Genomic DNA, 17,453 nt, shown 5'->3' on the forward strand with positions numbered 1-17,453 from the left:
TGTGTTTTCACAGAGATGTGGTGTGTGAGGGATCCTCAGGTCATCCCTGCACTTGGTGTTGCAGCTCCACTGTATGAGAATCCTGCAGAGGAACACTCTAGCCTTTAACAAGGTCACATTAAGAGATGGTCAAAAGAAAAGCTACTGACTGCCATCTTCCCCAAACTCCATTAATATTTCATCCAAACAGTTTACAAGTATTCAGTGATATAACCATATCTCTCAACACTGACATCACAAAAGATTCTGGCTGTATTTTCTATCACTGGTCACACTTGGTTACAAATGAGGCTGCTAGCAAACCCTCTTCCTGTACAGCCTGTGAATGCTGGGTCTGTCCTATCGAAGTGAAGCTCTTCTTTTACACAAGTTTCAGTGTGGCTTCCCCAGAGACCAGTGTCACTGTACGAGCTGGTGTTTGCTCATGACAGGTGACTGACACCCTCCAACAGTGACCACCAGTTACACCTCAGAGACCGGGGAGCGTAACAACCTCCTACCTCTGTGGAATATAGCGTGGGCTGAGAAGGATCCAAACCAGTAGCTTTTACTAAGGTCATTAATGCCATCCTGCATCTGGGCAATGGAGATCAATTTAAAAAGCACATAAAGAAAGGTCAGCTCTGCATTATTTACAGCAACTTACTGGAATGAAGAACAGAGCTGCAGGAAGGGACACATGCAAATCCTGTGTAGAGCTATGTTTCCATGTTTCAACAGACAGGTACCAATGCCAAGTAAATACTCTGTAACTGCTGACATACACACACACACACGTGTAAATATATATTTGTTAGTGTATATATATAGGCAGGCACACAGAAAAGGAATGCATAAAATGCTTTATGAAATAATCATACTTTAAAGTAAATAAATTTGAAAATAAACTAAACACCACTATTTTTTAAAAAATAGCACTCTAAACATTGAAAAACTTCCCCAAAATACATGTGGCAGTACACTCTTCAACAAAATCTAGGAATTCAAACAAATGTCAAATTTCTGGAAGGAAGTCCTTCTAGCACAGCAGCAGGCTTTTCCATTAAAGGATATTTTATGGGATAGAAAAGCTATTTCCTAGTGAACATTCAAGAGACTTAGGCACAACCTCTGAAAATTCCTCCCATCCTCTTTCCATACTGATTAGGAGCCAAACACTTATTTTCAAGCCAGATCCTTTCTAAAATTGCACAACTTGCCATGTGAAGCAGAGTCAGTAAAATAAAGCCAACATTTTCCCACCTAAACTGATGTACATATTATGTGTTTGAACACCCTATCCAGCTGGTTTTGTCACCTGAACAACTATCAAATATACTGTTAAAAGTCTGAGTGGTCAAATGCACATGTAATTCTAAACTGAGGTGACAGCACTTCCTATTGCTCTCCTTTTTGACCCATCCAATTTATACCACCCATTTACCAAAGAACTGAACACTCAGCAACACCGACTCTACTCCACATTAAGAAGCTCTAATGAACTACAAAAATACCAAAAGGCTGAAATAGTACAAGGCAGAAAGTCTCCCAACAATTTTTCATTTCATGGTAGAAAATTATCGACTCATTAAAATCTTTGGAATTTAGGAAAAAATTAGGAGTCCTGTTCTATAAATATTTATATAAAGAACATGAAACAGCTCAAATAGAAGAGACAGAAAAAACTCATTTCAGCAGCCCAGTGACAAGAGAATGTCTCCAGCCTACAGACACTGAACATCTAGTGCCTGTTCCACACCTGCCTGCTGCTACACTAGAAGAGTACTTTAACCCCTAGGCCATTCTTAAGAGGTTTTTCTTGAAAGAGTTGTCTTATTTCCCTCAAACACATCTATTAGCCTCCTAGAACCAGGTAAGAGCCAGCAAAGGCATATCCCCACTCCAGAGCTCCAAAGGTAGGAAACCCAGCACCACTGCATAATTACCACAATTGCCCAGTGGCTGCTCAGGATAAAATATCCACTTGCTTCCTTCTGACGCTCCCCACTTCAGGGAGTGCACGCAGGGGCTCCATACCCTCCCCACTCTGCAGGAGAATGCTGCTGGAAGCCTAGAGCCTGCGTTCTGCTGGCTGGCATCCTAGAGGAACATCTGCAGAGCATCACTGTGATTCAGCATAATCTGAATTCCCAGTTTTACTACGTATACCATACTAGTAGAGCTGAGCCCAATTGACAACAGAAGAATTCAGCTACATGGTCAGTAAAATGGTTCTCTCTGATAAGCAGGAGGGAGGGATGTGGGTTCTGGAAAAAAAAATTCAGACTGAGAAAACTCACTTTCCACAGTAAGATGTGCCAAAATAAACATTAGCCTCTTGCTCTTCCTCAAGCGCCTCAAAATATCTTCCTAAACATATAGGTAAAGAGCAGTGAAATAGCAAAAACCAATCCACTCAAATTCTACATCTGCATGACCCTCCTGCAAAACAACAAAGAACGTTAACTTTCAATTTTTACAAACGAGGTATTATCTTCCAAGCTGTTCTTGCCAGGGACTTGAGCTATTAAGCCATTTACGCTGGCTCCTATTTCACCTCAGAACAGGATGCCAAGAGACAGTGTCGGCTCATTTGCTTTTGTGGTTGCCCAAATGTGGACTGCTACAAGAGCACAGCATGGGAATGCTAACAGGGAAGGATGTGAAGTGGGAGTATTACTTGCCTCAATCACAGTGTTTTCTCTAAACAGTAAGAGCAGAAGTAAAAAAGTGAATGTCAAGAAGTGTTCAAATTCACACATGTTCTGGACACCAAGAAATAAATTATCACAAGGAATCAAACTTCTACCAGCAGACTGGTAGAATACAGTAAATTTTCAATGTTGGAATAAACCTCAAGTTCAAAGATATTCTGATTTCTGGAGCTATTCTGATTTCAGCCTTCTTTCTATCAAGTATTCCAAGTCCACATCACCTTTTCTTCTTGCTCAGACACCTCTGAAGAACTAGTTCACTGTTGTTAGATGTGCAAGGCTGACTCTCAGCAAATATAATCCTTTCAGTTCAAAGAGCTACATGGACTTGAACCAGCTTCTTGCTGGTCCCACAGGAGCCCCCCAACTGCAGACAGAGAAGGAGAAGTCATCAGAGGTGCCGTGATCAAGCACACAAGGAAGCACCACAGTCATGATGAACTGGCAAGTTTACAGTGAATTTGGGGAAAGGAAACTTTTCACCAGAGCTCTGAAAGTGCTCCCTGAATAAAGGGCGTCTGAAGAGAACTGATAAGAGAACTGATAAGGCCAGGTGCTCAACTGGAGGCATGACAGACCTGAAGAAGCCTTAGTGTGGTGAGACCTCAGGTAAGTAACATATATTCAAAGTATAGGTAAGCATACTTTATGAGTCAGTGAGGTTATGTATATATTTGAAGGTAAACACCTGATTTAAATATGGTAAAGCAGTCTGAACCTTCCAAAAGCAAACACTGAAATTAAATGCAGTCTTTCATTTTCTATAACCAAGTCACCTCATATAGCTCCTTTGAAGAAGATGCAAATTCTTCCTTGAATAGTATTTAAATTATTATATATTATATACATATGTACACACACAAAATATATGTACATAAAAAGCTTTAACAAATGTTTATGAGTTTCTCCAGTAAAATCACCTGATGTATATCCACAATGAACAGACACAGGCCCAGCAGTATTCCCATATTAACAGTACCTGTAGAGTCAGACACTACACTGTCACCACCACTGACATTTTGATATTCTCAGATTTACAAAAAGTAACAGTCTTCCTCTCCTCCCCCACCTTCCTAGCGCTGAGGAAAACATTGATTTTCTAATCTTAACAAAAGGTATTCCTGGAAACAACAACAAAAACACATAAATAAGTCAACCCATAATTGCTTATTGTTTCATACAGTCCTTCAACCTAATTGCTATTATGCATGAATAAGCGGCTATTAGAGCATTCACTGGACTTTGAACTGCACTTTTTAGAGGTAAACCCCAAAGAAACTCACCATTTTTTTCAACTGAAACCCACACTACCCAGCTACCTCAACATTAATTTGCAAAAGTACAGTCAATCAATGCAGACTGCATACTGCCAAAAATATGCAAAAGCACCTTAACCAGTCCCCCCTTCCATACCCTCCCCAATAGTCAGGGGACAATCTCAAAAAGCCTTTCTGTTTCTGAAGGTCAATAGCATATGAAGTGTTGCTGACATGCATGAACTGAGGTCCCTGTTTAGACAGGTATATTAAGGTTTTGGTTTTTTTTTTTTAAATTACAAGTTTCTTAAGTTGGAAAGGGCAATCCAGTGATAAAGCAGTTTGACTAGCTGCAACATATGGACAGCAAATGGAGTAACTTTATTAACAGAATGAAAATAAGATACTTTATTCATTGAGGAACATTTTTAAGAAAATAAAAGTACATCTTATTATAAGGTACTTTTCTCAAAGACAGGTAAGCTCAGTTATACTGTATAGCACAGATGCACATTCTAGAGCATCTTTCAGCTCATCCGTTTGTATTTACTGTCAGTGAATTTACACTATTTACTGTAAGTGATCTATCTTTGGCATGCCAGAATCCATGAAATGATAACATCTGTGGACAAACCTTTACTTTGCATCTGTCCAGAATTTCTGAAGATGAACCTTTAATACAGCTTTGGAGGATAAGATAAAATACTACTTGCTGCACAGGATTCAGTGATCAAGAGTTAAGCTCTAACTTGTAGTTACCTAGGTTACTAGCTACCACTGCAGGCCCTAGCAGCTGAAACTCTCAGTGTGCTAAAGGATGCCAAACCCACTTGGGCAAGCGTGGATACCAGCTGGTTTCAGATGCTGTATTGGGTTTGTGTGACAATGTTCTGATAGTGGAGAGGTTACAGGCATGGCCTCTGTGAGAAACTGCCACAAGTTTCCCTCATGTCCCATAGAGTCAATGCCAGTCAGCATCAAGATGCACCTGCCACTGGCCAAGGTCAATCCTACCAGCAGCCATGGCAAGTGCCTCTGAAATAACAGTTAAGGAGGGTGGGGTGAAAAAAGCTGTGCAGCAGCAATTGCAGGTGGAGGGAGGACTAAGAAAGAATATGTGAAAGGAACATCACTCCAAGATCACTAGAGAAGGAAGGGCAGGAGGTTCTGCAGGCACCAGAGCTGAGATTCCCCTGCAGCCCATGGTGAGGAAGTTGTGCCCCTGTAGCCCATGGCGGTCCACAGGGATGCAGAGATCCACCTGCAGACTGTGAAGGACACCACACTGGAGCAAGTGGATGCCTGAAGGAGGCTGTATCCCTGTGGGAAGCCCTGACTGGAACAAGCTCCTGGCAGTGACCTGAGGACCCCTGGAAAGAGGAGCCCATGCTAGAGCAAGTTTGCTGGTAGGACTTGTGATGCCATGGGGGGCTCACGCTGGAGCAGGCAGTGCCTGAAGGACTGCACCCCATGGGAAGGGACTCTTGCTGGTGCAGTGCAGGAATCCACACTGGTGCAGTCTGTGAAGAACTGTAGCTTATGGGAAGGCCTCATGTTGGAGAACTTCATGGAGGGCTGTGCTTCATGGCAAGGACCCCACACTGGAGCAGGGGAAGGGTGTGGAGAGTCCTTTCCCTGAGGAAGAAGGATTAGCAGATGCAATTTGTAATAAACTGACCATGACCCACATGCACCTTCCACCAGCACTGCTCTGGAAAGCAGTTACAGAACTTGGGAGTAAAGTTAAGCCTGAGAAGAAGGGAAGGCTGGGGTGAAAGGTGTTTTAAAATTTAGGGGTTTTTATCACTATCTCACTCTAATTGACTGGTAATAAATTAAGCTAATTTATCCAAGTCTAGTCTGTTTTGCCTGCGATGGTAATGGCTGAGTGATCTGTCCCTGTCCTCTTCACCCACAAGTCTTTTGTTATGTTTTCTCTCTCCTACCCAGCTGAGGAGAGGAGGGACAGAGAGGCTTTGGTGGTATCCAGCCAGGGTCAATCCACCACAAGCACACAAAAAAGCATGTTTTGTATGGAAACCTCGAAACTGCTTTAACTGCTAAGTCTCTCTTCTCACTGCTGTTAATTAGCAACATTACAACAGCACTGACAAGCTCTTCTATATTGCAAGTAGGCACTATCAAAAACCCAGTGCTGGTTAACAGTTACCACACTGAGCAAGCCAAAGTCTCAGCAAGTCAAACTCTCAGTATCTCAACTTGCTCTAACCATCCTGTCAGCAGTAAGAACTGCCAGACAATAAACTGAGCTAGTTAGAAATTTCCCAATCAAATGGGTTTTGTTGGGGCTCAGTGAAGCTACTTCAGCATAGCCAAAACATTTCTTGAACACCAGCTAAGCTAGGGTTCCCCAACAGCTAAAGGAAATCCCTGTTAGTCAGCTATCCTTTCCCAAAAAGCCCAAATCACAGCAAAACTTGGAATAAGCAAAGTTCAACTTAACAAAGCAGGAAGTTACTGTGGCTTGTGCAGACACAGAAGAGCTGATCACAGCATTTATTATCAAGTAAAGCGCTGCATCAGTCACGCCTTTCCTTCACTATTCTACAACCTCACCAAGTAAAGGCAGAGGTGACTCCTGAACAGCTAGTCCTTTACAAATTGTCTGACTGTATTTTCATGAAGCCATTCAGAAAGTTATGACCTTCATTCATAACAAGCAGTTCTGGCAGACACTCATACAGATTTCTTACTGTAGACAAAAGCACAGTCAGAGCTGCCACAAATTCACCTCTCCAATTTAGCCACACACCAAACAAGCAGGGCTGGCTCTGCAGGCAGCAGACATGAGCTGTGACTGGATTCTGTGGTTAACAGAGCTCTGTCACTGGCATCCACAGAACCTAGGACTTTGGCTGAAGAGAGCTGGATTTATAGTTGCTCAATATTTGGACTCTTCAATAATGGAGGGAAAAAAAAGAAAGACCCACATATGAGACACAATTTACACAGGATGAGATTCAGCTCCATTGGCTGTCTTCCTTAAACATGAAATTTATTGCCAATAATACTGACACACTTGCCAAGACCTGAACTTTCTCTATCACTATTTTTCCAGGGGTTTTGCTCATTAACTGAGATCAGACAGTCTAGCCACCTTGCTCACAATCAGAGCACAGCAACAGGGAATGCTTTGGCTCTTTTTAAACTGCCTGAACTGTGTAGTTGGAGAAAAATACAGGAACTCTTTCACCACGTTGTCCCCACGTACACCTCGCTTTTGGACAGGACACAAATTGCTGCCTTGATCCTCCCTTCTAGCAGAATACACACTCCATCCTAGTGGCCTCAGAGAACATTTCTTCTTTTGCTATCGTAAACAAAGATTTCCATAATTTTTCCAACCTGTTCCAACTGCCTGCTCCATAGAGGGAACAAAAAATGGAAGTTATCACTGGCAAAGAAAAACTACCTGCTCTAATCATGGACCTTTACAGCTGAACTATTTCAAAACATACTGGAGGGGGGCAATTCTATTTTGCCTTCACTGTGGGCTGCCTTTTATGAGTATGTTCACTCTTCTCCACCATACAAGGAAAGTTTCATTCAAGTGAGTGCTTCAATGTTAAAAAGCCATGAGAAATTGCACAGAACTTTTTATGAAGGCACTGGAGTCTCAGTTTCACTGTGCTTAATGCATGATCAACCAAATCCCATAATGTCACCTCTCTCCTGGAATGACAGCATTGACTGACAAACCTAGTAAGAGGTTTGGAGGTGGATGCCTTGAACTCTGACATTTAGACCACTCACACTGCTTGCTACCCATTTGTGTATGCTTTGTGATGCTTTTCACTACCAGGAACAAATACTTATCTCTCTTCATATCAACAAGTGGAATAAAGAAGGGCCACCAATAACACAGCAGGCCAAATACCCTAAAAATAAAGAATCAATTCAAGAACTCAAGAGTCTCCTCTAACTTCAATTATTTTCTCTAAAAGATCTGTGAAAGCTCAACTTGCTTTCAGTTTCAGACTTTGATACTGATCAAAGTAATCAGTGAGCTCTAATCTGAATTACCTGAACTCTCTGCATCACACAGCTGCCAGTTATTTTTCACTGACAGCAACATACATAACCAAAAGTAAGGTGTTGCAGGGAAGAACAGGGCCATTCACTGATTTTTTCCAGAAGTGAACTAAGATTTCATTCCTACTTCATTTTTTTTAAAATTTTTTCAGTTTTTCCATTTCTTAGGATAACCCCATAAATAATTCTTAGTGTTTCGATTTTGAAAGCATTTTATTGGTCCAGTTTTATGATATATAAGACTCACAGAGTTGATTATTTTAAGGCACAGAATTATATACTTATACAGACAGTAAGATGCAGCTATAGGCAATTAGAGAATTACTCATTTCTGACATAGGTCTGATGTTCACACTGGGTAACATTTCTCCAGAATTGTTCTTGCAGGACAGAGTCAGCTTGAATTTGCAAACACTATTCAGACAAACACTTAAGTGCTACTGAATTTCCTGAAACAAATTTTTTTACACACTTTTCAGTAAAAAATGAACTTCAGCAAATTCTCAGGAGTCTTTTTGAACTGTTTCAGAAGTGTGCATGATTCTAATGAAAATTTCACATCTGCACATAGAAGAAAACATTTTTAATGAAGAATACTCAGTTCTTAAGATGTTACAATAGGATTTTGATCTTCTGGTAATTCCTTTTTCAGTACCACATTAAAAAGTAAGTAAAAAAAAATAGTTTGTTTTGGGGTTGTGGTGGGTCTAACTGGGATGGAGTTAATTTTCTTCACAACAGCTCATAAGGTGCCATGTTCTGGCTCTGTGGCCACAACAGTGCTGAGAACACAGCAGTGTTTTGGCTGTTGCTGAGCTGTGCTTGCACAGTGTCAAGGCCACCTCTGTTTCCCACTACACCCCCACAGCCAGGCTGAGGGTGGGCAAAAGGCTGGGATGGGACACAGGTGGGACAGCTGACTCAGAGTGACCAGAGGGATATTTCATGTGATCTATCCTCAAGCTCATAAATAAAAATTGGGATAAAGGAAGAAAAGGGTATTTTTGTTTTCAAGCAAGTTTTTTGGTTGTTGTTTGGAGGCTGGCTGGATATCAGTCTGCCATCACCTGGTGTGCCGTCTCCCTTACGCTGCTTGTTTTTCACCCCCTGAGCTTTTCTTTACCTATTAAATGTTTTCTTAACTCAGGAGTGGTCTTTTCCTCTCTCTACTTTCTCCTCCATCCCCCTGTGGAGAGCTGCTGCAGGGAGTGAGTTAGAAGCTGTGTGGGTGCTTGGCTTCTGGCCAGGGTGAACCACCACAGCAAGTCAGACTGAAAACCCATCCCAGACTGGTGTACCCTCTTGTCAAATTATGATCTAGAATTTGCCTCAGTATTCAGTGTCTACAAAAACTCTATTTCTCTAGATACTTGTAAGGCACTTTACCTCCATATATCTGAGCTGAGTATAATCCTCATCCCAACTCTACAGTCTGAGAAAGCATTTGTTATTCTCATTCTGCTGAGGGGTAAAGAAGTGGAAGGGACTACAGGAAAAGGTCTTCAGAGTTGATTAAAAATTTTGGCCTCATTTGCAGAAAGAACATTTACACACAGCCATCTTTTAATAGCAACCTGAAGGCTTCTCAGAGCTGAAAAACAATCCCTTTGCAAGTTTAAGATCTTTACTGACCTCCCTATTATTACTACCCCTCCAAGTACAGGATTCACAAATATGAATCTTTACAAAAAAGCCAGCAAGTTTCCCTATTCCCAGGGCTACAAGGTATCATTCTGCTGTGGAAGACAAAGTGCAGCTGAAAAACCAGCATCTTCCCCAGAAATCACTGCTTTTGAGAAATCCCTGTGCTGTGTAACACTGCTGACAAGGGTGGAGATGCTTCCAAGATATCTCGTTCTCTAGGCAGCCCATCTGTTTCTGACAGCTCAACTTCTGGTCAGCAACTGACCCAATGAGTCACTCTGCTTGTACTGTACAGAGCTCAGAGCCAGACAAGCAATATTTCATCATGTACTTGGCCACACTTGTGATCAGCAGATGCCTAAGAACCACTTTGGGCACGTATCTTTATCTTCTTTCCTTTGAGGAAGTCACTCAGCTCACCACTACCGAGTTTAGTATGCTGAAGTATTAACTACCAGATTGACTCTATTCAGCCACTCCCTGTGAGCTTTCCACTACCACAAGCTTTGAAAGTTTGCCATGTGGCAATTCTGTGTAAAAAAATCTGAAGCAAAAAGGAAATCCTTAAGAAACAGCATAACTACCTCCACCAAAGAAACAGGGTGGATGAAGTGAATAATGTACAAATGAAATTACTTCCATCTATTTATTATAATGCCTGAGCATTTCAGAAACTTCAATACATAATCATATTTATCATTCTGACACCCATGCTTAAGTCCAGGAGTATTGTTATCTCATCTTACAGATTTAAAATTGAGGAATTAAGTGATTCAGTGAAGATTTCTCAGGAAGCTATTCAAAAGGGACACAATCCAAGTGTCCTAAGCTGCAAGAAAACTGGAGAACCTTACAGGCATTTGAAAAAAATTGTCATCTCTATTAGAATTACACAAAAGGATGAAGTCCTTAAAACTTTAAACTTGTTAGATTCAGGCTTGGAACAGACTTAGCTTATGATTTTTAACATGCTGGACACAGAGAAACTGCCTCATTTGGACAAAATGGCAAAAGGAATTACTTTATATGTTCAAACAAATATTTTCTCCAAACAAGTGACAAAAACCATTGAGTTTGGACCTGTAAAATTAGGCAATTGCAGAGCCCCCATTTCTCAGTTTTGTAGTCTACATGTGTATCTAATTTTTTTAATTACTACAATGCTACCCTTTCCCACTGCCCTCTGAACATCACTTTGGACTATACTTAGTGGGATATGACTTCAGAATACCAGTTGAGCAGAACTTTCAGTTGCAAACCATGTACATCTTTACAGTAATTCAAACAATTACCAAAGATGAGAAGATGGTGAGGAGAAGCAGTAGGACCATATAGCATAAGTCAGCTTACTGACAGAGAGAAAGACGATGAAGGAGAGAAATTTATATGGAATGGTGAATGACAGACTCTGGAGAAAAAACTTCCCCATCCCTGGGACTGTTCAGGGCCAGGCTGGATGGGGCTCTCAGCAACCTGGTCTAGTGTAAGGTATCCCTGGCCATGGCAGGAGGCTTGGAACAATATGATCTTCAAGGTCCCTCCCACCCCAAGCCACTCTGCTAGAGTGGGAAATCATATGATTTCCATATGATTCAAGTTCCAAGATGTTCAAATAGACTGCACTGCTCTGATGAAAGCAGCCCCCAAAGTTCTTGGCTTCTTGCTCTTGCACTGACAGACCTGTAAGTAAAGAACCTTTCTATCGGAATGATCAGCAAAGAGAGATAAAAAGTATCTTACCACTGCAAATTACTCCAGCTTCTGTTCCTATTTTTCTGTCTTCTTCAAAAGACTGTATCTCCTGCAAAAATAGCTGGAAGTTAAAAAAAAAAAAAAAAAACAACCAAACAAGAACTTATCTCCTGCAAAAATAGCTGAAAGTCAAAAAAAAAAAAAGAAGAAACAATCAAACAAGTAAGTACTTAATTTTTTCTTATTTTGCTTCACTCTCTTCTTACAGAAGACTTGTGAAAAAAACATCCCTCATTCCTTTACTGCTCTGGTCAACACGTGGGGGTGCCCTTATCTGTTTTACAGGGCTTATCTTTTCTAAGGGCCTATCTTCACTGCCATGAAAGCTTAGGCAATCACCTAAGCTTTGTTGTTAGTCCCATTCCTGACCACACATACAATTCTCCCCTGAAACAAACCCATTTTTAAAGCACCTATTCTAAGCTCCAACTAGCCAGCACATGGGATGTGCAGAAAGATCAAATTAAGCAATGAAAACTCTTTTATCATTAATGCAAGAGAGCTGTAGGTGCAAGTTACGGTAACACAGCAGCTACTAATCCAACCTTTCTGAGCAGCACTAGTGCAGTTTCACTGCGGTCATTCTCCAGAAACAACATTATCATCTCAAGAATACCAACTCATATGAAACAAAGGGAAACCCAAAGGGTGACACCAGCACTCTGTTCACAATACAAGGCCTTTGCTGATTTACATATAAATTTCAGAGGAATTGTCCCCAAAGTTAAAGACACACAACCACATGGAAAACTGAGTGCCTGTTTACATCTACACATGGATGAATGGAAACTGATCTCCCAATTTCATCAGTCCAGGGAAGTAGTTAAGCTTTGTATTCTCTTGTGCAGTTGTGTGGACAAGGCAGTCATGGTCTATAGTTTACCATGCATGCCAGATAGAAATTATTCCTCTTTGGCAGCTATTAAGTGAGTTGCACACTGGTCTTTGTTTGCTTTGGAATTAGATCTGTTTAGCAGTCCGTCAGCTAATCCTAAAAGAATATTGCAATGTTTCTGAACATCCTGATTGCTGAAATCAGCCTCTACTAAGCCACTATGACTGGACTGTCTTTACAGACAAATTTTTCCTTCTGTACTACAAAATACTACCTCTATGTACAGACTAGAAGTGTGTGACTGCTTTCATATTTAATTCATTTTATCCTTATTGAAACTACATATTTTGCCAAGGCCAAAACAAATTTTAGACTGCAAAAGTCCTGTCAGCATCACAGGTTTTAGTTTAAAGCAAGGCAGAAAGCTCTTAATTGCTTCTGCATCCAAAACAGCCAGATGTTCCCTGAAGCACTTCACCTGGCAAAGGCTCCCACAACAAACACTCTCACAGCTTATGTCCCAAAGTCCATTACAATCTAAACACACATTTCTGCATGGCTTGCTGAGTCACAGTGATGTTCAAAATCAAAGGAATGAATAGAGCAATTTAAAATGTGATGCTTCAATGAAGAAATACAAGTACTCACACATGTCAGTGTTAAAGAGCATTTCTGGATGTTGGAATCTACACAACAGGCACAGATCCATGAGATGAAGAGAGGAGTTGGAAACCTGTGAGGGAGGCATACCCAATTCCTTGCCTTTGGGCAGAATACCCCAACCAAGCTCTGGGGAAGAGGCCTATGTGATGGCCCTACCAGGAGCTTTTTCTTTGGGGCAAGCAAGGGCAAGATTTGGCTGTTTCCCTCAAAGAGACACAAGGAAAGGCTAAGAACTCATCTCTTTTGTCCAGTGAGCACCCGAATCAAAACAGAGAAGACAGAAACATTCCTAATAGCTACTGCACTTATGCCAACATCCAGACAATTAACTCCTTCCAGTACTGCCTGTAGTCTGCAGGAAGTATTTTTAGGATTTAAACACAGCAATTCAGATCATAGACATTATTGCACTGAGGCATCCTAGCGATTCTTCCTTTTCCCTGCATCACATCATTGCTAAACCCCAGTTTTGATCTTTTTCAACCCAGGCTACGTAGGAGAATCTTCTCCAACTTCACTGGAAAACTAAAACCTGAAAAAGTCAAATGGGAAAAGCTTTATGGCTTAAAAAAAAAAAAAAGTTTTTCCTCCAATAAGTTGTTTTGACAATTTTTGTCCTTTGGAACTTGACAATATTTGAAGAAGAAAGTGACAGATAATGTCAGAATCTCATTTTTTAACGTGGTCAAGAAATATGGTATGGAATTATTCAAGCTAGAATTATAATTATTGCCCCTTGAGAGCTATTATTAAAAACTGTTTTAAAACACAAAGGAACATAAGCAAAAAATTGCAGTCCAAAGTTCTTCCTTTGCATCACCATAAAATAACAAAGCAGATAGCTAACAGCAGACTATATGGACAATTCTAAACCCTCCCCATTTTACTGCATGCAGTAAAGATTTGCTCTTCCCAAGCAATACCACATCTATCAAATTTGACCAAATGAGATATATTACACCTTGAAAAAATAAATTAATTCTATAGGACATCTTTCCACAGTTTGATCATCTCCCCTAAATCACCACTTTGTCTTTACTCAATGGTCCATAACATGTTATCAAACAGTACACAGGAAAAAATGACTCAAGGATGGAGGGAGGAAATCACAAGTAAAGGTACAACAATTAAAAGGAAGTTACTTGACTTATGTATCATCACAGATAATACTGTTCCTTAACATGCAAATGTTCAAGTAATTTTCCATTATAATGAAAGGTCAATTATATATAAATTTCCATTATAATGAAAAGTCAAGAGACTTTTATTCTCAAACAGCGAAAAGATGCTGGAATAGGAAGGCATTCTGTCACTATGCAGGCCTTAGAATGCAGACTGAAAAACATTAGCCCATATTCCTCTGTGGAAGATCCATGGCTGATGAAGGCCATGTGCATGGAGATGACATGATACCCCCTCACAGAAGCTTCAAGACATTGTCCTCCACTGCAGAGTATGAAGAGAAAAAAACAGAGCTTCAGCTATCACATCACCAAAGTGCATGTCCACCAGAGCTCGGTGACAAACAACTGCACCAAAACCAACATAAGCCTAAACACCTGCCAGGAATCAGTGCTCATTGCAATGCTACAGCCCTGCAGGACATACAAATAACCCAAGCATTTTAATCCCTCCCCATCTTGAGCTGTGACTCTTCCTACAGTTCCCTAATCCTTGTATTAATGTGATATGTGACAACAGAAGAACCAGACACGAAGTTTAAATCTAGATCAGAACAGCTATTCATCGTGACATGGCCCTTAATGAACCTAAATAGCAGAATTGAAGCGTAACACGAGCTATATAACACTCTAGATTGGAGTCCTCATCCTACAGGAATCTTTACTCTTCACAATAGTAAAACAAGGCCTTTGACCCTTTTATTCTGATGCCTAACCCTGACTGCAGCCTTAACCTAGGATTTCACAACACACCCATTACACAGAAGAGCTCAAAAACTCTAACACTACACTCTTCTAATTCCACTGTAGACCCATGAGCCTTCTAGACTCTAACAGCAAACATAACCTTCAATCCCTCCATTCCCAAGTAAAAATCCTACACAAATAGGATTGGCACACCTGTGCAAAATATCATGCTAAATATATCCAAGATTGTATATAGTGACTACAGTAGCACTGCAATTAACTGGAAATTGTCAGAGTCTGTTAAGAATAGTTTGTTTGGCTTCTGTTTTGTGTTGGTTTTTTGCTTATTTTTAAAAAATATTAAAAGCTAAGTTTATAGTGGAATTTGAGGCATATTGAGCTGGGATGAATGCTGATAACACAAAGAAACATTGGACTATAGACAGCTGGCTGTTATTTCAGGCTATTTCTTTGGTGAGGCCAGTGATGGAACATCTAGGTGAGAAGAAAGTCAGCACAAGGCAGGGGATCTTCTAAATGCTGATATGAATGACTGCAAAGGCTATTTACAGTCTGCTGGTCCACATACAAAAAAAGTGAGATTTTGTTGATGATTATGGCACTTGGAGTTTTTTGGCCTATTTCTGGGTTTTGCTTTTGGCCTAGCTAGTGAGTCACATTTCCCTAACTGCCAATGCAGCTGATCAGCACATGGAAAGCAAACCTCACTTTCTTTGACAGTCAGACCTTAAGCATCTACTCTCAACCTTATGCCCAACACAGATTGCAAGTTCTGATGTAGTCAATCAGGGTTTCTCCTCGTCTGCCACTGCTACACTTCAACACAGTGGTAAGATCCTGCCAGTATCAGTCAGTTAGTAACAACAACTTCCAAAGCTGAACTCTGCCTGCCTTTAACCCAAGATGCTCCATTTTGTGCACTGCACTTCCTAACCCTGGCAAGGGCATGCAGTGCAAAGCACACTTAGCAGGAGCCAGCCTTCAGAGGACAATTCACATCAACATGTACAACATGCACTTCTTACTGCAACAAAAGGTGTATATGATCGTAAAGCAGCATAAGGCTTTCTGCCTAAAACCATCCTCAACTGGTATTTGCTAGAAACTGTATAACAAAAATTCTGTTGACATTAGGACTGGGAAACAATAAAATAAAAGCTTCAGGACTGGACCATCTCTCATCTTACACCAGATTTCTGTTCAGTGACACAAGTCAGACAATGATATCACAGTAGGGCAAATGATAGGATATCTGTATGCACCTTTATAGGATATCTGTAAGCACCTTTATTCTACCAATGATGTCTCATAATTTCAGTTTTTTACTCCTCCTAATGTAACATCAGTCAATAATTTACTCCTAAAGCATTATGGGCCTAATCCAATTCCTCCTGACAGTACTGGAGCTGGAGTAGATCCATAACACCCACAGAGATGAGCCAGATGATGCTAGAAATTCAACACCACACCACTGAACACCTAGTATCTCACCATATGAGAAATCTCTCCACTGTTAGAACTGGACCCACTAGAAGCCCAAAATGGTTAGAGGACTGAGTTGTGAAGCACAAATTCTCAGACAATGAACATAGGGCAATACTTATATGTTTTACTTCCTACAAGAACTGCTGTCTGCTTCAAATATTTACCATACTTCTGATAGATGGAGATAGTTTTTTAACACAGCTAGGAATGTTTTACTTGGATGTGTTTATCTTTCTTCAATCTCTGTCTGACTCACAGATATCTCAATTTATTTTAGTTTTCTCCACTCTCAGAAACAAAGAGAGTTTCTGTAACCAACTGTACCATAACCAGGTATACTGTCCATGACCCTAGCAGATTTATGGAAAGCTCTCTTCACTAAGAAACTCATCCACAATTTCCCAAAAATGCCTTATTTTGGGAGCTAACATCATGAAAAGCAACTTAAACTCATTTGTTACACAGCAATAGAATGACTGTCTTAAGAGGTGTTATCTATCTCAGCCTGGAAGCAGTAAAAAAACCTTTCCATTGTGCAGAACTCTTTGGTGGAGCAGGGATAGCAACAGAATAGCTACTTAGACGTATATGTTATAATCAAGTCCTCAGAGTGTCTGTGTACTTTGTCAAGTGCAGCTAACTGAAATTAAGATGAGAATTTTCCCTGAGACACATGAGCCCACATGCCAAAATTATTCCCCCTAAGGGCAGGTGAGGACTTCTGAAGCTACATTTGGAAATATTAAAAAAACAACATGACATCCTTAGCCAAATGGTTATGGTAATTCATTATCATCATTACTAAAGAAAATACTCCGTAACATATTCCAGGCTAAGATTTGCACTCTCTTCCCTGCCCTGATCTAAGGATGCACACAAAGGCTACCTGAAAAGGTATCCCAGCTGCAGTTACCAAGACCGGCTGATGACACAAGCCGTAATTTGTCAAGATTCCAGCTTCTGAACATTTGTGCTGAATCCTAGAACTTGGCAATATGAAACATTTAAAACAGAAAGCCTTTGGGAGTAGCCAAGAAGAATACTTCAGGAAAAAAATGACCATTACAGAAGCTTTAGAGGATTTATAATGCTGTTTTGTTTGCAACTGTACAGTAGCCTAGCCCATAAATAGAAACCAGGTGGATTTATTTTTTTTTTTACATTTGCTTTACTTTCTTCATTT

At 40.5% G+C, this 17,453-nt stretch overlaps 1 protein-coding gene across 3 annotated transcripts in view; it reads right to left on the bottom strand.

Annotated features, from left to right (window-relative positions):
* SPATS2L (spermatogenesis associated serine rich 2 like) overlaps window positions 1–17,453 on the bottom strand; it is a 79,238-nt gene that overhangs the window by 49,767 nt on the left and 12,018 nt on the right. The window contains exon 2 of one of the 3 annotated variants that reach the window (XM_041403722.1): window positions 11,387–11,459. The exons of 1 other annotated variant lie outside the window; for it this stretch is intronic. The gene's annotated coding sequence lies outside the window, so the exon portion shown is untranslated. The remainder of the gene's footprint in view (window positions 1–11,386; window positions 11,460–17,453) is intronic. One more of the 3 variants, XM_041403723.1, reaches the window with a different exon arrangement.

This window comes from Onychostruthus taczanowskii, unplaced genomic scaffold (assembly GCF_017590055.1).
Source record: "Onychostruthus taczanowskii isolate IOZ18803 unplaced genomic scaffold, ASM1759005v1 scaffold20, whole genome shotgun sequence".
Taxonomy (NCBI): domain Eukaryota; kingdom Metazoa; phylum Chordata; class Aves; order Passeriformes; family Passeridae; genus Onychostruthus; species Onychostruthus taczanowskii.